Source organism: Castor canadensis, chromosome 7 (genome assembly GCF_047511655.1).
Source record: "Castor canadensis chromosome 7, mCasCan1.hap1v2, whole genome shotgun sequence".
Lineage (NCBI taxonomy): Eukaryota > Metazoa > Chordata > Mammalia > Rodentia > Castoridae > Castor > Castor canadensis.
Genome location: NC_133392.1, coordinates 104,379,990 through 104,407,437, shown reverse-complemented (window position 1 = coordinate 104,407,437; position 27,448 = coordinate 104,379,990). Strand labels below are relative to the sequence as shown.

Here is a 27,448-nt window from a genome sequence, read left to right as displayed (position 1 = left end):
AATCTATAAATGTAATACAGCACATCAATAGAAGCAAATATAAAAACAACTTGATCATCTCAATAGATGCAGAAACAGCTCTAGACAAGATCCAACACCACTACATGATAAAAACTCTAAGAAAACTAGGAATAGAAAGAATGTACCTCAACATTGTAAGGGCTATATATGAGAAACCTACAGCCAACATCATAGTTAATGGTGAAAAACTGAAACCATTCTCCCTAAAATCAGGAATGAGACAAGGATGCCCACTATCCCCACTCCTATTCAATATAGTACTGGAATTTCTAGCCAGAGCAATTAGGCAAGAAGAAGAAATAAAAGGAATACAAATAGGTAAAGAAACTGTCAAAAATCCTTATTTGCAGATGATATGATCCTATATCATAAAGACCCCAAAATTTCTACCCAAAAACTCTTGATACCATAAACAGCTACAGTAAGGTGGTAGGATACAAAATTAACCTACAAAAATCATTAGCTTTTCTACACACCAACAATGAACAAACTGAAAAGGAATACATGGAACAATTCCATTCACAATAGCCTTAAAAAAAAAATCAAATACCTAGAAGTAAATTTAACAACGGATGTGAATGACCTCTACAAAGAGAATTACAAACTCCTGAAGAAAGAGATCAAGGAAGACTACAGAAGATGGAAAGATCTCCTGTGCTCATGGATCAGTAGAATCAACATAGTAAAAATGGCTATACTACTGAAAGCAATCTACATGCTTAATGCAATCCCCAAATCCCAAATGACTTTCATCACAGAAATTGAAAAATCTACCCTGAAATTCATGTGGAAACACAAGAGACTGTGAATAGCCAAGGCAATACTCAGCAAAAAGAGCAATGCTGGAGGTATCACAATACCTGACTTCAAAATATATTACAAAGCAATAGCAATAAAAACAGCATGGTACTGGCACAAAAACAGACATGAAGACCAGTGGAACAGAATAGAGGAACCAAATATGAATCCATACAAGTATACTCACCTCATTTTTGACAAAGGTGCCAAAAATATACAACAGAGAAAAGACAGCCTCTTCAACAAATGTTGGTGGAAAAATGGATCAAGGACCTATATATCAGACCTGAAACTCTGAAGTTACTACAGGAAGGAGCAGGAAACACTCTGGAACAAATAGGTATAGGCAAAGACTTCCTCAATACAACCCCAGCAGCCCAGCAACTAAGAGAAAGGATGAATCAATGGGACTTTATAAAATTAAAAAGCTTCTGCACAACAAAAGAAATGGTCTCTACTCTGAAAAGACCACCCACAGAGTGGGAGAAAATATTTGCCAGAAATACATCAGACAAGGGACTGATAACCAGAATATACAGGGAACTTAAGAACCTAAACTCTCCTAAAATCAATGAACCAATTAAGAAATCGGCAACTGAACTAAACAGAACTTTTTCAAAAGAAGAAATTCAAATGGCTGAAAAAATGCTCACCATCTCTGGCCATAAAGGAAATGCAAATCAAAACCACACTAAGATTCCACCTCACCCCTGTTAGAATAGCCATCATCAAAAACACCACCACCAACAAGTGCTGGTGAGGATGCGGGGAAAAAGGAACCCTAATCCACTGCTTGTGGGAATGCAAGCTGGTGCAACCAGTCTGGAAAAAAATTTGGAGACTTCTTTAAAATTTAAACATAGACCTGCCATCTGATCCAGCAATCCCACTCCTGGGGATATACCCAAAGGAATGCGACACAGGTTACTCCAGAGGCACCTGCACACTCATGTTTATTGCAGTGCTATTCACAATAGCCAAGTTGTGGAAACAACCAAGATGCCCCACTATTGATGAATGGCTCAAGAAAATGTGGTACTTGTACACAATGTAATTTTACTCATCCAGGAAGAAGAATGAAATCTTATCATTTGCAGATAAATGGATGGAACTGGAGAGTATCATTCTGAGCGAGGTCAGCCAGGCTCAAAAGACCAAAAATCGTATGTTCTCCCTCATATGCGGACATTAGATGTAGGGCAAATGCAGCAATGTGGTTGGACTTGGGTCATATGACAAAGGGAGAGCACATATGGGAGATATAGGAATAGGTAGAAAACCCAAAACATGAAAGCATTTGATGTCCCCACTCCAAAGGAACTAATACAGAAACCTTAAAGCAACAGGTTATCATGAGGAGGGGATCAGGAACCAATGTAAAGATCAGTTAGAGTTGAATTAACATGGGTCGTAACACATGGGTACACGAAAGCAATAGTAGGAATCTTTCTGTAAAGCTATCCTTAACTCAACTATCAAAAAACGCTTTGTCTTCCTTTTTATGCTTATGTCTTTTCTTCAACAAAATCAATAAAAAGGGCAGAACAGGACCTGCCCTGGAACTGATGGGCGAGGGGGTGGAGAAAGGGGGGGCAGGGTGGAGAAATGACCCAAACAATGTATGCACATGTGAATAAATGAACACCAACAAAAAAAGTCAGTGTACAGGAGATACCAGAGATCTGGTATCAATGAGCTGTTGAGTTAGCCAGTTCAGGAGATTTCCTTCTTGCTTTTTGTTAAGAGTTTCAAAGGTTTGTATCATTTAAGATTTTCCCTTTTTTTTTTTTTTGAGACAGGGACTTGCTAAATAATCCAGGCTGACTTCAAACTCACTACCCTCTTGGTTCAGCTTCTCAAGGGCTGGGATTACAGTCATGTATCACCGTACTTGGCTACTTGTGGTTTTGGTTAACAGTATCAGGAACATTCTACGTGATAAATAATTGGGTCAAAGTACTTACACAGCTTTGAAACTGTATTTATTTATCCTTCAAAGCTATTTTGCTGAGCCAAAGTAAAAGTTTAACTTATTCGCCAAATTCAGATAATTCAGAATTCAGTTTAAGTAATTCAGGCTTTAAAATCTTCCTTTGAAGCAATTTGAATGGGGAAAAAATCAGAACCTTAAACTTCCTGAACTTGTTTTTCCTTTGACTCTGTAGATAAATTAGTAATGTTATAAAAACTAAATGTATAAATCAGAACAAAGTATGATTGTTTTCAAAGATGTTACTATTATGAGTGCCTCGGGGTGAGGGAAGAAAAACTCCACAACCATGAAATGTACATGAATTAATTTAAACTGTGATGAGCAGAGGGAAACTTGCCAGTCTTTCTCCTAAAAGATTAGAATTTCCAAATACAAATAGTTTAATTTTATTACATTATAACCTTTTGAGAAGAGGGTTCTAAAATTTTTAGATCTAATCTGGAATTCATAATTTAAACTTTCAAATTTGTATTTTGACTTCAAAGAGACGTCTGTGTTTTGTCAGTTATTGTCAACTCCTTGGGGCTTGAGTTTATAACTTTTTCATGAAAGAAAGTAACTAGGTACTGATAAATTAAAAGGCTCTTATGGAAATGGATCCTATCTAGATAACCAAAGCTGTTTGGGAGTTTTAGGCAGATTTTTCATATTAGTTTACCAAAGGAGCACTTTCTAAACGGTATAGTGTTTGCTTCCTTAATATAATAATTATTATTCATAATTTCAACTACACACCTTAAATAATACAACTTATCATTTTCTAAATGTTCTACATTCATATTTCAAAGATATTTTATATTCTGCTCATGATTCTGAAATCTGGAGGATCATTTGGGGTTGGAAAAATCAGAGAGACTGTTAGATGCAGTAGTTAAGAGTCATGAAATTCTGGCCAGGTGCTGCTGGCTCATGCCTGTAATCCTAGCTACATGGGAAGCTGAGGTCTGGAAGACAGTAATTCCATGCCAGCAAAAAAGTTTTTAAGACCCTAAATTAATGGGAAAACGCCAGGTATGGAGGTGTGTGCTGGTCATCCCAGTTATGGATAGAAGCCTAAAACAGGAGGCACATAGTCCAGGTCAGTCTGGGCAACATGTGAGACCCTAACTCCAAAATAACCAGAGTAAAAGGGCTGGAGGCATGGCTCAAGCAGTAGAGTGTCTGCCTAGAAAATGTGAAAACCTGAGTTCAGACCCCGGTATGCTAAGAGGGCAAAAAGAAGCATGAAATTTCTAGATTCAAATTCCTGCTCTGTCACTGACTATGACACCTTAGACAAATCATACACTTCCACCCCAGGCTTTGTTTCTGTTTTTGTAAAATGGAAGTGGAGGAAGAGTGTATAATAACATCTCATTTATAGGGTTTGAAGCTCAAATGTAATAAAATGATTTATGTACAATACTTTATAGAGTGGATGGTCTATTAGAAGTGCCCAACAAATTCAAGTCTTTGTAGACAAAACCCCAGCTCTCTTGTATTTACAGAGCATTACATTTTCTGAATGATTTCTAACATATTATCCCAGTTTATTTTGAGAAAAATGGGAAGATGAGAAGACATTGATATCCCTTTTTTATAGAAGATGAAAATAGCAGATTGCTAATGAACTTGAGATCACTCATTTAATGTTTATTAATTCAATATTCACTAAACAAATATTTATCGAGTGCTCACTCGGTTGAGTACTGAACCAGGTACCCCATGAAACAAATTAATGAAACAGCCAAATCAAGAGCTGTCCATTTGTACATTTTTTTTTCTGTAAAGCCTCCAGTCTTTATGTTTTGTCAATTTAAAAATTTCTTCCTGGATAACTTGTCTCTTCTTCATTATTTGCAACCTTGTTGATACAGAGGAATGAGACACAAACCAAGGCAATCAGACTCACTAGTCTGGGATTTGGAAACTTGTTGAGAAGGACAAGGGACAAAATGATGGTGTTTATTCTACTCTGATGACACTGTCCATTTTCCTTGTAAAGCTACTCTGAGCTGTCTTACTTCTACCTTGATTATCTGACATCATAAGGTAGACCATGTCCCATAATAAGCCCCCCTCCCCATTTATTTTTGTTTAAATTATTTTTAACCAAAGAACCAAAGCTAATAGAACCTCTGAAAGTGTAGCATCATGCATTCTCAGAAGTCTTGGACATGGTGGTGCATGATGGTGCAGGCCTGTAATCCCAGCACTTGGGAGATGCAAACAGTAGGATCATGAGTTCCCGGCTAGATGGGCTACATAGCAAGATCTTGTCTCAACACGCCCTTTGTGTGTGTGTGTGTGTGTGTGTGTGTGTGTGTGTGAGAGTGTGTGTGTACACTTCTGATAGACCATCACCATGTTTGAGTATAAATATATATAAGGTATATAATGGCATTTCGTTCTGTTCACTATTTATGTCTTGACTTTCATACTTGAGATGCCTCCCAACTAATATTTTCTAGTTATACATCAGAGATTCGCATGCCTTTATTTAATGTTTCCATGCTTTGTTCCCATATATGCACATGGAGAAGAGTTTAATCCACACTGAATCAAAGCCACCAAGACATAAAAAGCTTTCTAGGAGGATTGTTCTACAACTTAGAATCCTGGTCGTCTCTTTTCTATCGGATAGTATTCACCTTTCCCAATCTCTGAATTGGTTTTCTAGCTCATGTCTTTTGTAGTCTTTTAGTGCAGTGACTTATTAAATGCCAGGTGTTGGGTACTTATCCTTTTTGCTCTGAATGTTGTTCTCTCTCAGAAAGCTCTGTAATTTATTTACCACAATTTCTCTAAGTTTCCTTTTGTGACTTGGAGAAGAGAGTCAACAGCTTGTTGTATTAATGTTCCCCTGTAGTAGAGGCAAAACAAGGTAATGGCAATATTTTTCTTAGCCTAATCTATTTCTCTGGTTCTTTACTCTTTATTCCTGCTCCTTTATTTTTCTTTTCCATCTTATAAACACCCAGGCTCTGACTCATGTCTTTCCCTTATATACTAGTCATCTTGTATCACTTTATAAACAATATAAAATTTTCATTTGACACCAAGAAATACTTGTTGTCCTCACTCATGTGTCTTCTGGTAAGCTGGGCTTCAGTTCATCCTGCACATTGAGTCCAGGTCTGCTCTGTGTATTCCTCATTTTTCTTGGATGTGTTATGTTACTCTCATGGTAGATAGCAGAGATACAAAAAGCCAAGTCCTATATAAGCAAGCCTAAAATGTCTGCTTGTATCACATGTCCATTGGCCAAATAAATTCATATGGCCAAAACCAGCATCAGTGGGGTAGGGAATACACTCTTGTTTACCTGGTGGGAGATACTAAATATCACATGGCAAAGTGGGTGGATATACAATTCTATAACAAGGTGGGAGGGCAGAATTGGAGACAATAATCTAGTCTACCACACATCCCATTCTCTCTCAGTGCACTATGGCATGTCCATCTATTTCTCACTGCCAGAATCTAAGGTGAGCAAGGAAGAACAGAAGAAAGCAGAATCCTAGATAAAACAAGTTTACTTAAACTCAGTACTAGAAATGAGAAGTGGATGGTAAATGTTTCATGATGTTCTGGCAAAATCATTCAGGTCACATTTCATAGGAACTCTATCTACTCTTATAGAAAAAAAATGCTTTGAGGTTGTCTTAAATACATAAACATAAGTTTGGCTAAATATTTACTATGTGACAAGCTCAATGTAAGTTCTTTGTGAGAATTATCTTTTTAAAATCCTTATAAGAATCCTGTGATATTTATAGATAAACTGAAATTTAGAAAGATTAACTGAGTTTCCACAAATATAAGAAAAGACTAATTGTTCTGTAGTCCTGGGAACAATAAGCCAACAGAACTGGTTTTAAATCCAGTGGCTTGACAATTGCTGCAGTGAACACACTTTTATAAGCCAACTAATCAGGGATAGCCCTTTGTTTCAGAAAGGTAGCCAATAAGTAATCAGGACTCACTCCAATAAACACATTTCTGAGTTTCAACCAATCAGTGGTAGTCCCTATCCACAGTCATTCTTCTACAGGTAATATTAACTCATCCCCACTCTGTCCTCTCCTTGAACTGTATGCTTTTCACAGCTCTCACCCAAAGTCAGTGGAGCTTGTGCCTGACCAAAAGCATTACTCTTTCTTGTTGAAGTAGGCAATATATTCAGTGTTGTCTTTTTATTTCAGATATTGTGTGGTGGCTTCATTGCCCTTTGACAGTAATTTACCCCAATTTCCACAGCTGGAAAAATGGTGGTCATGTGACAAACTTAGATCCATCTGATTTCTGTGTCTAAACTGTTAAGTGGCATGTTGTCTTGACTTTTGTCATTCTTGACAATTTCCACTCAGGTACTCTCCCCTTGAAAAGTTTGTCTTCTGCTGGTACTTCAATTCTTGGATGGTTATTTAGCATTCCACATCTGTTCTATCCAACTAATTGATAGGAACATTTGCATCTTGTATAATTTCACAATTTTAGGGGTGACTAATCCATTAGTTACTTATTATTATTTGCAGTACCAGGAACTGAACTCAGGGCCTTGCGCTTGCTGGGCAAGCATTCTACTACCTGAATTATGTCACACCTCCACAGCCCTTTTGTTTTATTTTGTTTTTGAGATGGGGTCTCACTAACTTTGCCTGGGCTGGCTTTGAACTTGTAATCTTCCTGCCCCTACCTCCTGAGTAGCTGGGATTACAGGTATGTACTACCATGCCCAACTAATTTATTATTTTAAAAATATTCAATGCAGTGTTTCATATGTGCCAGGCCACCTTGATATTGGTCAAATTAGGACATTTTAGTCCTCAAAAGCTGGCAGCCTGACTGGAGAGAGCGAAAACAGCAATACAATATGAAATGTTCCTCTGAGGAATGAGTCCCTGAGTCTGACCTTAGTGCTTTGGGCAGTCATTGAATAACTGTCAAGTGACTGATATTTGAGTATTACTTAGTTCTTTAAATTTTTCAGAGTGACTTGGGGATATACCCAAAAGACTGTTACTCCAGAGGCACCTGCACATCCATGTTTATTGCGGCACTATTCACAATAGCCAAGTTATGGAAACAGCCAAGATGCCCCAGCACTGACGAATGGATTAAGAAAATGTGGTATCTATACACAATGGAATTTTATGCAGCCATGAAGAAGAACGAAATGTTATCATTCGCTGGTAAATGGATGGAATTGGAGAACATCATTCTGAGTGAGGTTAGCCTGGCTCAAAAGACCAAAAATCGTATGTTCTCCCTCATATGTGGACATTAGATCAAGGGCAAACACAACAAGGGGATTGGACTATGAGCACAGGATAAAAGCGAGAGCACACAAGGGAGGGGTGAGGATAGGTAAGACACCTAAAAAACTAGCTAGCATTTGTTGCCCTCAATGCAGAGAAACTAAAGCAGATACCTTAAAGCAACTGAGGCCAATAGGAAAAGGGGACCAGGAACTAGAGAAAAGGTTAGATCAAAAAGAATTAACCTAGAAGGTAACACCCACGCACAGGAAATCAATGTGAGTCAATGCCCTGTATAGCTATCCTTATCTCAACCAGCAAAACTCCTTGTTCCTTCCTATTATTGCTTATACTCTCTCTACAACAAAATTAGAAATAAGGGCGAAATAGTTTCTGCTGGGTATTGGTGGGGGGAGAGGGAGGGGGCGGAGTGGGTGGTAAGGGAGGGGGTGGGGGAGGGGGGAGAAATGAACCAAGCCTTGTATGCACATATGAATAATAAAAGAAAAATGAAAAAAAAAATTTTTTCAGAGTGAACAAAAGTCAAACACTGAATCAGGAATTGCACTAACCTGTACCTGAGTTATTTGGGAGCCCATATCGTAAATATGTAGTTTATCAAATGAAAACTTGGATTTAAGAAATGCCATTTTCTGTTTCTGTTGTCTTAGAAGTTTAGTTCTTATGAAGTACAGTTACAGTTACCTAGTGCAGAGCATTTTACATTTTCAATAATTAATGCAAAGACTGTAAAGCTAGCAAAAAACTTTTTATGATATCCGGTAAAACAGAAACTGGCTTCATAAGGAGGTATAAATTAAAAATGGTCCTCAATTCCACTTCCATTCATTTCTTCCTATGTTTTATACAGAACTACTTTTCTGATTTTTTCCCCATTCTTTTCCCTTGCTACTCTGCTAGTTTTGAAACATGATGTAATCACTAAAGTGAAAGCTTTGTACACAAGGAAAAAAATCTCTGGTTTATACAGAAGCTGTCTGTGTTTTAGATATAAAAGCAATGTTTTCATTTAGTCTTGATTAATGACTGGCCAGTGCCTTAGATTTCAGTACTTTTCTTGCTTTTGAAAAACATCTTTAACCTTTATGGTTAAGCTTCTTTGTTGAGCCAAAAATTAAAAGCCACTGCATAATGGTCATTTCTGTTGCACAGAAAACTAGATTCTCTGTGTCTGCTAGGGCAGCATTGATTTAATGTGAGATAATGCACAATATCTGCCTAGCTACAACCATCTCAACCAGAAAGACAGATTCCTTAAAAAACTAAAGACAGCACTATTATTTGATCCTTCTATACCACTCCTGGGCATATATCCAAAGAAATGCAAGCCAACGCACAGTTGATAAACCAGCACACTCATATTTATAGCATCAGAATTCACAATACAAAATACGAAATCACCTAAGTGCCCATAGATCAATGAATGGTTAAAGAAAATGTGGTATATATACACAGTAAGGTATTATTCAGCCATAAAGAAACATGGAATTATGTTATTTGCAGGAAAATGGATGAAATTAGATATAGATAATCATATTAAGCAAAATAAGCCAGACTGAGAAAGACAGTATCAGATAGTCTGTCTTATATGTAGAATCTAGTCCTTAAAAATAAATGGCAGGAATGTAAACCAGATCTGTCTGGGGGAGGAGGGACAGCAAAAGGAGAGAGGGAAGGTGGGAGTGAATATGGTCCAAGTAGTTTATAGTCATGTATGAAAATAGAACTCTGAAACCTGTTGAAATTGTTTTAAGAAGGGAGAAGGGGAACTGCAGGGGAGGGAAAGATGGGCGAATTTGATAGAGGTCCATTGTACACATAAATAGAAATATCACAATGAAACTCTTTTGTATAACTAATACATGCTAATAAAATTGGGGAAAAGGTTAAAATATCATTGGAAAAGTGAGGGTTGTGATCAGTGTTACTGCAGACAGCTTGCTCTTGATCCCTTTCTTCCTCATAGACACCATCTTCAGTCTGCTCATCCCTCTTCCCTCCTCATACAACTTTCAGGCTCTCTAACTAAGACATTTTCTTTTGTGTTCTGAATCAATATTTCCTCTCCTAACCAGAGTGCAACACTTACAAGTCTAGAACCCCTTCTGGAAATTGTCAAAAAGAATGAGACTAACTGTAATTTACTGCTGTTCAAAGGTCTCATCTCATTTAATTCTCACAAAAAAGTCTTTGTAAACAAAATACCATTATTTGTTTCATTTTATAGATAACAAATGTAAGGTTTGGAGAAACAAACCAATTGCTAAGCTTCTGTAGCTGTCAAGTGGCAAAGTTAGGTCTTCCAGACTCCAAAATTCTGTTTTGTTGTTGTTGTTTGGTGATTGTGAGGTTTGAAATCAGCGTTTCATACTTGCTAAGCACATGCTGCACTGTTTGAGCCATGCCTGCAACCCTTTTTTCTCTGGTTATTTTGGAGATAGGGTCTTGTTTTTTGCCCAGGCTGGCCTGGATTATGATCTTCCTTTTTACATTTCCTGCCATAAAGTTGAGATGACAGGCATGTGGCACCATCCCAACTTTTTTCCATTGAGATGGGATCTTGCCATCTTTTTTTTTTTTTTTTGGTCCAGACTTGTCTGAAACCATGGTTCTCCCCATTTCCCAATTTCAGTCTCTTAATTATAGTAAGCCACTGAGCACCTGGCTGAAGGACCTTATTTATTTATTTATTTATTTATTGACAGTGCTGGGGTTTGAACTCTGGACTCTGGGCCTTATACTTTCTAGGCAGGCACTCTACCACTTGAGCCACTCCTTCACCCCCTAGCCTATTCTTTAGTCAGTGCTTCCTAACAAAAGTATTGGTGACTGACAAGATGTTTCAAGAGACATTGTAATTGATAAGGAATACTATGTCTGTTAGAATTTTCAATATCAGTAAAAACCTCTAGGGAAAGATATTCTTGTCTAGGTGATAGTTTTCCTAAAGTTTCTCAAACAACACCACACAGAAAAGCATCCTACTCACTAGAGAGTAGGAATACAAAAAGTAATATGTGTAACCCTTTCCCTTAATGACCAACTGCCCATCTCCTTCAATATATCAGAAACTGAGAGAAATGGAATCACAATGCACAGAATAATGGAACTTTAGTGTTGGTAGTGACCTTAAAACTGATTAAATCTAAACCCTTCATTGTAGAGAAGAAATTGACCCAGGAACAAGGGACCTAAGGTCACCTAAATAGGAAGGAGGTAGCTGAGCCATCACTCTCCCTTTTTTCCTTCCTTCCTTTCTCTCTCCACCACTCCCATCTTTCCCTTCCCTTCTCTTCCTTTCACTTCCTCTTCCTTCCTTTTCTCCTTCCTTTCCCTCCCTTCTTTTCTTCCTTTCCTCCCTTCTCTCCCCTCCCATCCTCTCTCCTTCCTTTCTTCTCTACCCCCATTTATTGTCTTTCATGTGCCAGTCACTGGGTACAGGGAATGCAATAAACTAAAAAAAATCCCTGTCACAATGGTACATTGTAGTAGGGGTAGACATATAAAACAAATATATCAAAAAAGTTTACACTATGTCAGATGTTATAAGAGGTATGGGGAAAATATAGCAAGAAAAGGTGATAAAGCTAGAGGAACAAGTAATGCTATTTCCATAATTACTTTGTAAGAACTAGTCACGAAGAGAATTCATGATGGGACAGTAGCAAATGGGGAATGTGCTTGGATTTGGGCTGTTTGAAGACAGCAAGAAGGCCAGTGTGGATGAAAGCAATCAATTAGGGGCAAGAATCAAGAAGAGCAGATGATCTAGCGGTCTGATCTACCAGGCAGTTTAGCTCAACCTCATGACTCTTTCAAGAGACTCATTTAATGGTGACTCTGACTGGTGTCTTCTTTATGGCCATGATTAATATCAGAGGCCTTCCAATAAGAGATCTGTGGTGCAATATAAAATGTACTGGACCAGAAGTCACACTACTGGGATGCAAGTCCTGCCATACTTAGCTGTTTCATTTGACCTGTTTAAGCCTTTTTTCTTCTTGGAAAATGGGATGCTTTAGGTATGATAAAACAGTTTTAAGGTTGAATAGTTATAGCCAGTCAGTTAATAGTTTTTCTGGTCCTGTACAGTATGCATATAGAGTTTATTCCTTTTAATGTGGGGAAGCTGCTTGGCAAAGTAACTGTGAAGACCAAGGAAACGTGTTCATCTTCATCCATATCTTTCTTCCACCACCTTCAACTTTATACCTCACCTGCCAGGAACAGATAGAAGATGGTTATGATCAGTGGGGTCCTCAGTTAACCCCATGACTAAACACAGTTTATTTTCTTCACTGTCAGAGCAAAGATAGTGTGGTGGAGGTTGTGACTGCAGGTGTTTGGAAGAACCATGAAATTCACAGATCTAAAATTTATAGTACAGGTGTTGTCTGCGGTTGTAAATCTGGGTATTGCTGTGCTAGCGTCTCACAACCATCTATTTTGGCAACTTCTAAACACTTGCATGATATTCTTGGTTTGGGCCTGTTGTTACACAGTGCATCGTGGTGGGAGCATGTCACAGAGAAGACCTGTTCACCTGATGGCAGCCACGAAGGAAAGGGCAGAAACGGAAATGGGTCCACAAAGTGGTGATTGAGCTTTTTAACACATGGGCCTTTGGGGGATACTTCCAAATGATAGCTATGCATTTTTCTCCATGATAATGCAATGTTCAGTCCCCAAAACAAAATAGGCATCTGGCACATAGTAGGTACTCAATGTTTTTTTCCTTCCAACCCTTTTATTGTGGAATGCAAAGGCTTCCTATGACTACTTCAAATGCATAGCCTTGTTTTTCCATCACTTTTTACCTCTGTACTCTTGCACTAGAGATGTCTTCTTTAATATGCTGTACACTTTACTCCTCAATTCCATATCCACTTTTACTGTTTGGCTTTGTGACTGATGGACATGCTGCCTAATCCAACCTCATTGTAACCCCTGTTTCCAACCTACAACACATGCATTTGACCAACTCCTGCCTGTCCTTCAGTCATGAACTCAGGTTCCATCTTCTCCAAGCTTCCCTTTGGATAGAACTCTCCATTGCGAGTACCTCTTATAGAGGTTGGCATTTGCACTGTCTGCATATAACAGTAAATGATATTCTAGGCTTTGTTCTAAGTACTTCTCTATACTAGCTCCTCTTATCCTTATGATAACCTCATGAAGTAGCAACTGTTGTTATCCTCAGTTTGCAAAATGAGATGCAGAGACTCAGAGAGGTTGGATAACTTCTCCAAGTGACAAATAGTGTGCTAGAATTCAAACGCAGACAATCTGGCTCCAGAGACTGTATTCTGAAGATCTTCCTCTACTACCTCCTCCATTACAGGGCATAATATCCATCATGTCATTTGTTATTCATCCCATAACTTTCTGTTTATTTTCTCTGTTCCCTTAATGCAAGCACAGACAAAACCAACTCCTATGTGCACTCAATGCTGGGGACTTACAAAGTAAATAAATCATCAGAAAGCAATGTGGTTAGCTGAATTCCAGACACAAGTGGTTTTGAAATGGATCTTGAAGAAGAAATTGGGCTTGTATAGAAGGGCAGCAGCAGACCAGACAAGCCTGTGTGAGCAGAGTGCTAATTTAGCTGCCATACATTCTAAGTGGATAAGGGGAATGACAGGAGGTTGTTGTAGCTCAGGTGATGTTGAAGGGAAGAAGTTTGTATTGGAAAAGGTTGAAGGCTGAAAGATGAACATAGGCAGTGTTGTGATGTGGCATGTGAAGTCTAGGGAAGCTTGTGGTAGCTGTGCTTTGCATGGTCTGAGACTGGATAGGCTGATAAAAGGAAAGAGAAGTGAAGGAATCAATTGGTCACTTTTTTCAATACGAGTGGACATGTGGGCAATTCAGATATGCACAATCCTTTCTATTATGATGCTGGAATACAAAAAGAACTTACACAGAGCCAACAAGTTCTCTTATGTTGACAAGTACAACATATTGATATGTTTGAAATATGTCAATTTCCTTCACAAATTCAAAATAATTTAAACTAACATATACATGTTAAACTATACATATTAATGGGATACTATATTATGTTTTAATATATGTAAACATTATGTAATACTTAAGTTGGGTTAAACATATCTGACTACTCAAACATCTATCATTTCTTCATGGTAAAAACATTGAAAATCCTTTCTTCCAGGTATTTGAGATATACAGCACATAAATGTTATCTATAGTCATTCTACTATGTTTTGGAAAACATTGCATTATCTCACTTGATTGCTACATCAGTACCTTCATTATTTTATAGGTCAATTAAGAAAAGCTAAGAGAAATTAAATATGTGCTTATGGGCTTATAGACAGATCAGGACTGGCTACCAAGGTTCTTCATTCTAATATAGTATTTATTATGGCTTATGAGGAGGCAACTGTGGAGTAGGGCATTGGGATAAACATATAGTAGGATGTATAGAAATGTGCTCCTGTGTGGCCATGGAGTAATGTCCTGTGGTGGCTTTGGTGTCTGGCTAGACAAAGAGGCCCTGAGATACACAAATGTTCTTGAGGACCCTCCAAAAATGGCTCCTGGAGCATCTATCCTCTTATTCAGTTATCTCCAGCCATGTAGATTCAATCCTAATCTGAAGAAAATAGGGACTAGGAATAATTTTCTGTCTAGATGACTCATGGAAGCCCTGAGACAGTTAGTAAAGCCTAATAGTGTATGCCTATTTAGACCTAGAAATTCTTATCTCTTACCAGAAGGTAGTTCTGAAAGAGGAATATTTGACATTAGATCAGGGGACCAAGCTTCTGGATGAAACTTAGTTAACTACTGTTCCTCCATCTTGTTTTGACAGTGTGTTGAGAACTTATGTAGTGAGAGAAACCTATCAGCATGGTAGTGCATAAGAGATCAGAGGGCTTCAGTCTAGAATGAGGGAATGTGATGTCAGATAGTTCCTGAAGTTGGATTAAACTGTTGATTCCACATTTAAAAGTTTGTTTGATAATTAATATTGGGAAAAGAATGACTGCTCAAAAATACTTGGAAAAATATTTCAAAATATGACTCAATGGAAACAATTTGACATGTGAACTTTAAATTTGTGATAATTTAGAATCACATGAAATTGTAATAAATCATATAAAGGTCCTGTATATACATCACAGGATCACAATCTTGCAGTTGTACAACACAGTACAATATCACAACCTGATTATTGACGTTGATGTAGCCAAATACAAAATATTTTCATTATCACAGAGATCCTCTGTTGTTCTTACACGACCACATCTGCACGTCCACTTCTCTCATCAGCACTGTTGTTAGCCTCCCACACTCTAGCTTCCAGCAACCACAGATCTGTTCTCCTTCTCAATAGTCGCATTTACAATGTTATGTTAGTGGAATCATAAAATATTCAACCTTTGGGATTGATTTTTTTCCACCCAGCCTAATTCTCTACAGATTCATCCAGGTTATTGCATATACCAATAATTTTTCCTCTTTTTTTTAACCCGTCAGTATTCCATGGTATGAATTGATACAGTTTGTTTAACTATCTACCAAATTGAAGGACAGCTGGCTTGTTACAAAGTTTTGGTTATTATGAGTAAGGATGATATAAACATTTGTGTACAGGCTTTTGTATGAACATTAGACTTGTTTCCTCTGGGATAAATGCCCAGGAGTGCATTTCCTGAGTTGTAAGGTAATTGCATGTCTAGTTTAAGAAACTGCCAAACTGATTTCTAGAAAGGCTACATTTTACATTACTACCAGTAATGTGTGACTGAGCCATTTTTCTGCATCCTTACCAACAATGGTTATCAAGATTTTTTATTTTGGCTATTCTAATGAAATATAATATTATCACATTGTGGTTTTAAATTGCAATTCTCTAATGGTTAATGATGTTGAATATCTTTCCATAAACTTATTTGCTGTGTATTCTCTTCAGTGAATAGTCTCTACAAGTCCTTTTCACTTACTTTTAAATTGGCTCATTTTGGTTGTTCAGTTTTCAGAATTCTTTATATTTTTGTAGGTAGTAGTGCTGTATGAGATGTGCAAACTACAAGTGTTTCCTCATAGTTTATAGCTTGTATTGTCATCCTAGCAGGGTCTTCTGCAGAACAGTTTTTATTTTTTTTTTCATTTTTCTTTTATTATTCATATGTGCATACAAGGCTTGGTTTATTTCTCCACCCTGCCCCCACCCCCTCCCTTACCACCCACTCCACCCCCTCCCGCTCCCCCCCTCAATACCCAGCAGAAACTATTTTGCCCTTATCTCTAATTTTGTTGTAGAGAGAGTATAAGCAATAATAGGAAGGAACAAGGGGTTTTGCTGGTTGAGATAAGGATAGCTATACAGGGCATTGACTCACATTGATTTCCTGTGCGTGGGTGTTACCTTCTAGGTTAATTCTTTTTAATCTAACCTTTTCTCTAGTTCCTGGTCTCCTTTTCCTATTGGCCTCAGTTGCTTTAAGGTATCTGCTTTAGTTTCTCTGCATTAAGGGCAACAAATGCTAGCTAGTTTTTTAGGTGTCTTACCTATCCTCACCCCTCCCTTGTGTGCTCTCGCTTTTATCATGTGCTCATAGTCCAATCCCCTTGTTGTGTTTGCCCTTGATCTAATGTCCACATATGAGGGAGAACATACGATTTTTGGTCTTTTGGGCCAGGCTAACCTCACTCAGAATGATGTTCTCCAATTCCATCCATTTACCAGCGAATGATAACATTTCGTTCTTCTTCATGGCTGCATAAAATTCCATTGTGTATAGATACCACATTTTCTTAATCCATTCGTCAGTGCTGGGGCATCTTGGCTGTTTCCATAACTTGGCTATTGTGAATAGTGCCGCAATAAACATAGATGTGCAGGTGCCTCTGGAGTAACAGTCTTTTGGGTATATCCCCAAGAGTGGTATTGCTGGATCAAATGGTAGATCAATGTCCAGCTTTTTAAGTAGCCTCCAAATTTTTTTCCAGAGTGGTTGTACTAGTCTACATTCCCACCAACAGTGTAAGAGGGTTCCTTTTTCCCCGCATCCTCGCCAACACCTGTTGTTGGTGGTGTTGTTTCCTCATAGTTTATAGCTTGTATTGTCATCCTAGCAGGGTCTTCTGCAGAACAGTTTTTAATTTTGATGAAATCAGATTTATCAATTTTTCCTTTAATGTGTCACATTTTTCTATCAACTGTAATTAATCTCCATCCACTCATAGGTCCTGAAGATACTCTCCTATTTTAATAAACTTTTTATAATTTTATATCTTATGTTTAAATCTATAATCTATTTTGAGTTAAGTTTGAATAAGTTGTGAGACTTACATTGATGCCTGTGATGTCTGATTGTTCAAGCACCATTTGTTAAAAAGGCTGTCTTTCCCTAATTGTATTGTTTTCTCTCCTTTGTGAAAAACCAAAATCACTTGAGGCCAGATGTGGTAGAGCATGCCTGTAATCCAAGGAACTTCAGAGGCAGAGATTGGGAAGATCACTGTTCCAGGCCAGCCCAGGCACAAAATGAATGAGACTTCATCCCAACAAACAAGTTGGATATGGTGGCACATATCTGAATACCAGCTACACTTGGCAGGAGGATCATGGTCCAAGGCTGTCCCTGGGCAAAACATGTGAGACCCTATCTGAAAAATAACTAAAAGCAAAAAAGAGCTGGGGGCCTGGCTCACATGGTAGAGCATCTGCCTAGGAAGTGTGAGGCCCTGAGTTCAAACTCCAGTACTGTCAAAAGAAATCCCTGAAATGTATTTGTGTAGGTCTATGTCTGTATTTTCTTTTCTGTAATATTGATCTATACATTTATCCCTCTGTTAATACTCATAGTCTCATTATCATAAATATAACAATTCTTGAAACTGCTTAGATTTAGTCCTCCCACTTAGTTCTTTTTTCAAATTCTTATATTCTAGTTCCTTATCTTGACTTTAACCTATAAAATATCTTGCTGGAAATTTCCTTAAACCTATATATCAATTTGAAGAGGATTGTCATCTTTACTTTGTCTAGTTTTCCAATCCATGAACAATGGTACATTTTTTGATTTGTTTAGATATTTGACTTTTTCCCATTGACATTGTGTAGTTTTCAGCATAAGAGTCTTATATGTGTTTGTCAGGCTGACATTTTAACTAGTTTTAGCAACTTAAGTTGATATTGAACTGTTACTTTGGGTATCTATGTGTTCAGTATATAGGAATAGAATTGATTTGGGTATATACATCTTGTGTTCTGTGACCTAGCTGAGCTCACTTATTAGAACTAAACTTTTTAATTATAATTTTTTGCGTCTTCTTTGTATGTAATCATGTTATCTGCAAACAAAGACTATTTCATTTCTTTCTTTCTTTTGTGTATGCTTTTTACTTCCTATTATTTCTGTGCTGCATTGGCTAGAAATTCTAGTATTGACTGTTTGCCTCATTCTTGATCTTAGAGGGAAAGCATTCAATTTTTGCTATTAAGTATATATAAATAGTGGGTTTCTATTGATGTCCTTTATCAAATTGAGAAATCTTCCCTATAATCCTTCATTCTTGAAAGTCTGTTATGAATGTCTGTGAATTTTTTTACATGGTTTTTGAATCAACTAACATAATCACAATTTTTCTTCTTTAGCTTATTACATTGATTTTTTGACAATAGAACCAGGAAGCAGATGTTTTCTTCCCTAGAATAAATTCCTTTTGGACAGAGTATAATTCTTTTTATATGTTGCTGAATTCTATTTGTTAATATTCTGATGAGGATATATATATAAAGGATTTATTTATGACTATATATTCATAAATTACATATATATTCAGTACAAGGAGATGGGAGGGGGCCAGCTGCTCTGCCTTTCCATCCTTTACTTCCTTGTTCTAATGTCAAAGTCTGGCCCTGTCTCCTCATCTATCTACCCTGCCTAATTTCTCTTCAATTTTTCTTTTCTTAAAAGAAAACCTTGACATCTCACAGTTCTGATTCTGACAGCCCTTCAATTAAATTTTCTGCCAACTGAATTTCCCTTGTCACCTCCTAAATTTAAGATAGGAAAATGACTTTTTGTTTCCCTTTCTAGGTAGGGCCGGTGCCCAAACTCATCTGGAAGTAGCTATAGAAGACTGGACTATTGCCCTTCTGTACCCTTTTTAAGATTAAAAAGGACCAAAGTTGTTTAGGGAGGAAATGAGGCAGAATAGATAGATGAGACTCCTTGTTGTGAAACACCTTGGAATGCTTTTCAATGTTTGTGGATCTCCAAGACCTGTGATTTTGTGTGAAAACTGGAAAGCTGTGTGAGCCCTCTCATCCATCCTCCAGTGACAGTATGAGCCATCTTAACATTTGTCAGTAGGAGAAATGATATATTGTTGTAGGAAGGCTCAGACAAAGAGACGGGGCACCAAAGCTTTCAGGAAGCAAGTTTATTAAGCAAGCCAGCAGCTGAGCACCAAGAACAAAGGAGGCTTTCCTTATATACCATTTAGAGCAGGTTACAGAAATGGGGGGTACAGCTTGTCCCATGCGTGGTCACATGCCATTTCATTGGTCATTTTAACCTCTGGGGCGAGGTCACCCTTCTCTGGTCCCACCCCAGGTGTCAATCCCCAAATCTGGATTTTCTTGTTTCACTGTTGAACTCATTGTCTCTCGTTATTTCCCTTCCCCCTCCCTGCCTTCCTGCCACAATATGATTAGGTACTAGGTGTTCATTTGATGCTGAGAGGTACAAAGGCTATTTTTTCCTGTTCTAAAGTCTTGGTTTTGTTAATGGTGAAGAATTCCAAATTCTTTGTCCACCAGGAAGAATCCATTATAGGACACTTGGGAATAGAGGGAGTTTATTAAATGTTAAGGAAAGGGAAATACGAAGGGGATATGGTGGGGTGCAGGTAGAATCTGGAGGCAGAGAGAGTGTGCCTTTCTTTTTCAGGTGCTTTTAAAACCCGCACTAACCCATGGGAAGGGCAGACCCAGGAGATTCCCATCTAATAATCAATGAGTGGGGAGGGGCATGGGTGGTTGCTAGCCAAGTAAGAGTGGTCCCTAGCCAAGTGAGGGTGATCTGAATCATTCCTGGGCAAGTTACATATGAGTCTCCAACTTTCCCTACTTCTAGCCTGCCTCAGTTTTGCATTATGTAACAAAATGATAGATGTTCTAGGTGTTTCAAATTATTAATGCATCTTTCTACTTACTTTCAAGGCAGTATGGGTTTATGGGATTCAAGCAATGAGGTTTTGAAAAATTCCTCTAATTTTAAGCCTATTTTTAATTCATAAGGATAATTTCTTCATGGAGGTTCTTTACTATTTTCATAGATAAAGTCTATGAAATTCCATAGACATCCATGAAGAAAGGGAATAAAAAGTAGTTATTCTGACTCTCATTCACTTTTACTTTTGTGTAATCTAAAGGTTTATTGAGTGACATGTATTTGAATTATGAAGGCTGTCCACAACTCGTGGAGTTAGTTCATGAAGGGACTGCCTCAACTTCTCTGTGGCATAATTAAGTTTAACAATTCTAGCTGGAGGATGTGTTCTGAACTCAATATTGCAGAAACAGTAATTTGGCAATTCTGCTACTAAGTAAATGCTTTGTAATAACAATCAAAGTCTGTTAATGACTCAAAATGCAATTGGCAGATAACACTTGATAATCTGAAAGAGTGGAAGAAAGGCATTTTGTACCTTTGCAGGGCACAGGAAATTCATGCCTCATTATCAGGCTCCCAGGCATGATGATCATCTTGCCAGCCTCAATTGTTAGTGACATTGTTTATGGACTCCCCAATGAGTTTTTCAAAAGGATTCAGGAAATAACAGATAATTTGTTTTAACTGAAGAGGACAAGATCAAAGAATCACATTTATTATGATGTACTACTAGGAACAAATCTTTCTGAGAAAATTCCAATAAATGGCTAATCACTCTTGGTAACAAGTGATCAATAACATGTTATTGCCAGAAACAATTTTCTATAGATCATATCCAAGCAAGTAAATCATCCCCAGCATCTTTGTCAAGTGGAGGCCAAAGTCATGCTTCAGTAAATGACAGTTTGAACTTTAAAAATGAACAGCAGAAATGGAATAATAAAAAATAAGTATTATTATGTTCTATTTTCCTACCATCTGAACAACCATGACATAACATAGCTATCACTTGGAAAATATACTTTTCTTCTCTGATTGTGTTTCCTGGGTTTCCTTGAGTGACCTGAATTAGCAAAATTCACTGTGAAGAATTAAGATGATGTAGAAAATGAGTAATTCTATAATCATGATCATTCCAGATACATTAGTGATGGAGCCTATTTCTCCTTGACACTTTATAGTACTGGTTAAAAACAGAAAGGTGCACTTTATTTTCTACTTGACACATTAAGCATTACTTGCTCATCTGTTGAGACCATATGTCTCTACTCTTTGTCCATATATCTATCCAGTAATCTAGGCATCCATCTGTTGACCTGCTCACATACTGGTCCATCACTAATCATTCATTTATCCATGCATGAATGTGTTTATACTTCTGTCCATGCATTCCTTTCTTCATCTCTAGATAAGAGCACTGCTGTAATTTCTTAACTCAGTGACATGGGAGGTAACTAATGGTTGGGAAGGCTAAAAAGTTTTGAGAAAAATCTTGGTATAAAGAAATGTTAAGCCTATCTAGATATAGTCCATAACTGTCTAACTCCTAAAACAATCCCTTGTCCTAGCCTCAAACTCACATGAACTTGATGTTTGTCTTCTTTAATATACATCTCAACTGTGGTCAAATAGAAAAGGATCAACTTCTCAGAGTGGAAAGCCCAAGAGTAGTGGAGAAGTCAGATACTGCAGAAAGCATCATTCTATGCTTATACTACCTGATTTAGTATTCTTTTACAACTTAAAAATTTATGTCTATCATAATTTTGGGGAAATTTCTAGTAATTTATCTCAAATATGAATTTTCCTTTCTTCTAGTCTCTCCTTTTAAAACTCTAGTAGACAAAAGTGAGAGCTTTTCAATGTATTATTTATGTCTCTTCATTTTACTGATTTCTCATTTCCTCTTTGTATGCATTGCCAGAAATTACCTAAATTTAATTTCCAGTTCATTTATTATCTCCTCATCTGTGCCTAATCTGTTTACCTTGATCATACTTATTTTTAAAATCTCTTTTAGACTGCTTTGTATCTAACATTATTCAGGTGGTATATCTTTGCTTTCTGGAAGATCTATTTACTCTCTCACATGGTGCATTTAGTTTTTCATGTGTTTGTAATTTTTTTTATTGTGGGTTTATTTTAGTGATTTTTTTTTTCCTGTTGGTTCTTTTTTGTCCTAGGTTGTGGAAATACTCTGAAGCTTCAGAGAATTAACAGAAGGATTATCAGTATAAAATAAATGTAATTTATCAGACCTGGTTTCCTACAAAATGGAGAATACAATACTATGGAAGGTACAGTTCTAATTTCTGTTAAGATATTCTTTAAAATTTTACCCAAATTTCTTTTCATAAATTTTATTTTATATTTATTATCATATTATTGCTGTACTTGGGGTACATTGTGATAGTTACAAAAGTGCTTACAATATATCTTAGATTCAGCCCCTTTCTCATTCTCCTTTATCCCCCACCCCCTTGTTAGAATAGTTTCAACCTCATTGTTCCATTTTCATGCACGAGTACATGATATTTCCACCATATTCACCCTCCTTCACCCTTTGTTTAACCTCCTCCTCTCACTGGTGCTAACCCAGAGACAGGGCTTATTTTACCTTCCTATCTTTCGTTTTTGAAAAAAATGACCTTTTTGTTTATTTAAGGAATTTCTTGGAGAGGTTCCAAGATGGTGACTAGAAGGAAGAAGCAGATAGTGTGAGCTCCATAAAGCAAAAATCTTGCTGAGATGCTGGAGACACACCTGGCAGGAAAAAACACCAAGAAGAAGCAAAATTCTGACACCCCTGAACCCCCAGCCTGCACATAGCTTCTCCATGCCACTTTACATGGAGAAACCAGGAGGGTTCCCATACCGCCAGATGCCAGTTCCTAACCTTCTTGGGAGACACAGACCAACAGGTGAGCAAATAAGTGGCACGTGGTATTCCCACAGCCAACCCTGGGATAAACCAGCATAGCCCTGTGGACAGTGTGACCCCACCTTGGGGAAAAAAAACTAAATAAAAAGCAAGGAACTGAAAAGGACATGTAGCAAAAAGGGCAGACGCCTTGAGTGCTCTGGAGAAAGGGTGAGGGGCAGGTACCCAGGTGAACTTTCAATAAACAAGCTTGCTGGAGAAGGTGGGTTTGACGGCTCCCCACAGCGAGCTTTGGGTGGACAAGGTTTGCAACAGTGGCTGATGTGCGGGAAGCTCCACCAGAGATTGGGGGAAGGGCAGTTCCCCATGCATACTCTAAACAAACAAAGCCCGCCAGAGAAGGTGGGTGTGATGGCTCCCCCCAGCAAACTTCAATAAATAAAGTCTGCAGCAGCAGCCAGCTGCCAGTAGGTGGCAGGTAAGCCACAGCCTGAAACAGAAAATAGCGGTTCACAAAGCTGTCTCTTGACCCAACCACCTGGTGAGACAACCACAGTACTGCTGATTAAATACCAACACCAGGATTGGATGCTGAAGGAGCAACACCAGAACTACTATTAAGACTGAAACGTCATGGTTTCTGGACCCGAAATTTTTATTCTTTTATAGTTTTTTATATACCTTTTCTATTCTAATTTTTTTCTCTTTTAATTTTTTTTTTTTTGCCTTTGGTGAGATGACAGAGCTACTACTCAAACATCAACACCAGGACTAGATGCTGAAGGAGTAACACCAGAACTATTAAGACTGAAACTTTATTGCATCTGAACCTGGGATTTTTTTTTCTTTTTTTTCTGTCTCTTTAATGCTTGTTTAGGTCACTGTTGATTAGTACACCATCTCTCCCTGTTAATTTCTTTGGTTCTCTACCTTTTCTTCTCTTTTTTCTTTTCCTTTTTTGCCTTCTTTTTCCTCTTACCCTTCCGTTCTAGATATCATTATTTTTACTATTACAAGCTAGATAATACTAAATTACACACAGTACAGAGACAGTAACAGCACTAAGTGGAATGATGGGAAGATGGGAAAAGGATGGAAACCATTTCCTCCCAATAACAAATTAGTACAGGAACCATAGGGAAGTGAAAAAAACATACCCAGATTCATACTCCAACAAAACAGAGAAACTATACCAAGGAACCCAATGCCCACAACAAACTGAAAGAAGAAATCCTGCAAGTAATCAAAGAGAATTTCATAGAGATGATACTGGATATGGTCAACCAAAATGTACAGGAGACACTCAAGAAATTCTAAGACAACAAGAATAAAGAATATGAGAAAGCACAAGAACAAATAAAAGAAACCATAGAAGCCCTGTATAAACACAAAAGTAAAACAAAGAACACCATAAATAGAGAGATAAATGAACTCAGGATGAAAATTGACAGTATTAAAGAGGAAGTCACTCATGATATGGAAGACATTGATTTAGCTGCACACAATCAAACCTTCAAACAACTAAGACAACTAAATGACAGGAATCACCACATGCCTCTCAATACTAACACTGAATGTTAATGGACTTAATTCCCTCGTCAAAAAGACACCGTTTGACAAACTGGATTAAAAAGGAAGATCCAACAATTTGTTGCTTACAGGAGACCCATCTCATTGATAGAAACAAGCATAGGCTGAGGGTGAAAGGCTGGAAGAAGATTTACCAAGCCAATGGTCCCCAAAAAGAGGCAAGAGTAACAATACATATCGTGGACAAAGTAGACTTCAAACCTACATTGATCAAACAAGATAAAGAAGGACATTCCATAGTAAAAAAGGGGGAAATACACCAAAAGGAAATAGCAATTATCAACCTCTATGCACCCAATATCAACGCACCCAATTTCATCAGACATACACTGAAGGACCTAAAAATGTATATAAACTCCAACACAGTGGTAGTGGGAGACTTTAATACCCCCCCATCACCAAAAGATAGGTCACCCAAACAAAATATCAATAGCAACATCTTAGAGCTAAATCATACCATAGATCAAATGGACCTAACTGATGTCTACAGTATATTTCATCCAATTTCTGCACAATATACATTTTTCTCAGCAGCCCATGGAACATTCTCCAAAACTGATCATATCCTAGGACACAAAGCAAGCCTCAGCAAATGTAAGAAAAATAGAAATAATACCATGCATTCTATTTGATCACAGTGCATTAAAACTAGAACTCAACAAAAAAAATTATAGCAAAAAACATGCAAATATTTGGAAATTGAACAACACATTGCTCAATGATCAATGGGTCATTGATCAAATAAAAGAAGAAATTAAAAGGTTCCTTGAAGATAATGAAAATGAAAACACAACCTACTGGAACCTATGGGACACAGGAAAGGCAGTCCTGAGAGGAAACTTTACAGCCATGAGTACATATCTTAAAAGGACAGAAAGATCTCAAATCAATGACCTAATGCTACATCTCAAACTCCTAGAAAAACAAGAACAAACAAATCCCAAAAGAAACAGAAGGAGAAATATAATAAAATAAGGTCTGAAATCAATGAAATAGAAACCAAAAAAACCATAGAAAGAATTAATGAAACAAAAAGCTGGTTCTTTGAAAAAATAAACAAGATCAACAGACCCCTGGCAAACCTGACTAAAATGAGGAGAGAAAAAACCCAAGTCAGTAAAATCAGAAATGCAAAAGGAGAGATAACAACAAACACCATGGAAATCCAGGAAACCATCAGAGACTACTTTGAGAACCTATAATATTCTAATAAATTTGAAAATCTTGAAGAAATGGAAAGATTTCTAGATACTTATAATCATCCAAAACTGAACCAAGAGGACATTAATCACTTGGATAGATCTATAACACAAAATGAAATTGAAGCAGCAATATAGTGTCCCAAAAAATAAAAGTCCAGGACCTGATGGATTCTTTGCTGACTTCTATCAGACACTTAAAGAAGAACTAATACCAACTCTCCTTAAACTGTTCCATGAAATAGAAAGGGAAAGAAAACTGCCTAACTCATTTTATGAAGCCAGTATTATACTCATCCCAAAAACAGACAAAGACACCTCCAAAAAGGAGACCTGTAGGCCAATCTCCTTAATGAACATTGGTGCAAAAATACTCAATAAAATAATGGCAAACTGAATTCAACAACACATCAAAAAGATCATTCACCATGACCAAGTCAGCTTCATTCCAGGAATGCAGGGATGGTTCAACATACGCAAATCAAAAAATGTAATACAGCACATCAGTAGAAGCAAAGGCAAAAAACACTGGATATCTCAATAGAATAGATGCCTTCAACAAGATCCAACACCAATTCATGATAAAAGCTCTAAGAAAACTAGTAACAGAAGGAAAGTACCTCAACATTATAAAAGCTATATATGATAAACCTACAGCCAACATTATACTTAATGGTGAAAAACTGAAACCATTGCCCCTAAAATCAGGAACAAGACAAGGATGCCCACTATCCCCACTCCTATTCAACATAGTACTGGAATTCCTAGCCAGAGCAATTAGACAAGAAGAAGGATTAAAAGGAATACAAATAGGTAAAGAAACTGTCAAAATATCCTGTTTGTAGATGATATGATCCTATACCTTAAAGACCCAAAAAAAACTATACCCAAAAACTCCTAGACATCATCAACAGCTATACCAAGGTGGCAGGATATAAAATCAATTTACAAAAATTATTAGCATTTCTATGCACTAATAATGAACAAACTGAGAAAGAATATATGAAAACAATTTCACTTATAATAGCCTCAAAAAAAATCAAATACCTAGGAGTAAACTTAAAGGATGTGAATGACCTCTTCAAGGAAAACTATAAACCCCTGAAGAAAGAGATTGTGGAAGACTATAGAAGGTAGAGAGATCTCCCATGCTCATGGACTGGTAGAATCAACATAGTAAAAATGGCTGTACTACCAAAAGCAGTCTACATGTTTAATGCAATTCCCATCAAAATCTTAATGACATTCATCAAAGAGATTGAAAAATCTACCCTAAAATTCATTTGGAAACACAAAAGACTGCAAATAGCCCAGGCAATACTCAGCAAAAGAACAATGCAGGAGGTATCACAATACCCAACTTCAAACTATATTACAAAGCAATAGCAATAAAAACAGCATGGTACTGGCACAAAAACTGACATGAAGACCAGTGGAACAGAATAGAGGACCTGGATATGAAGCCACACAACTATACCCACCTAATTTTTGACAAAGGTGCCAAAAATATGTGTTGGAGAAAAGACAGCTTCTTCAACAAAGGCTGT

General features: G+C 37.4%; 1 long non-coding RNA gene across 1 annotated transcript in view; it reads left to right on the top strand.

Annotated features, from left to right (window-relative positions):
• LOC141424914 (uncharacterized) overlaps positions 1-25,281 on the top strand; it is a 252,528-nt gene extending 227,247 nt beyond the window's left edge. Inside the window, exons 4-5 of the long non-coding RNA XR_012449862.1 lie at positions 22,415-22,528; positions 22,897-25,281. This is a non-coding gene — a long non-coding RNA (uncharacterized lncRNA). The remainder of the gene's footprint in view (positions 1-22,414; positions 22,529-22,896) is intronic.
• The last annotated feature ends 2,167 nt before the right edge of the window (positions 25,282-27,448 follow it).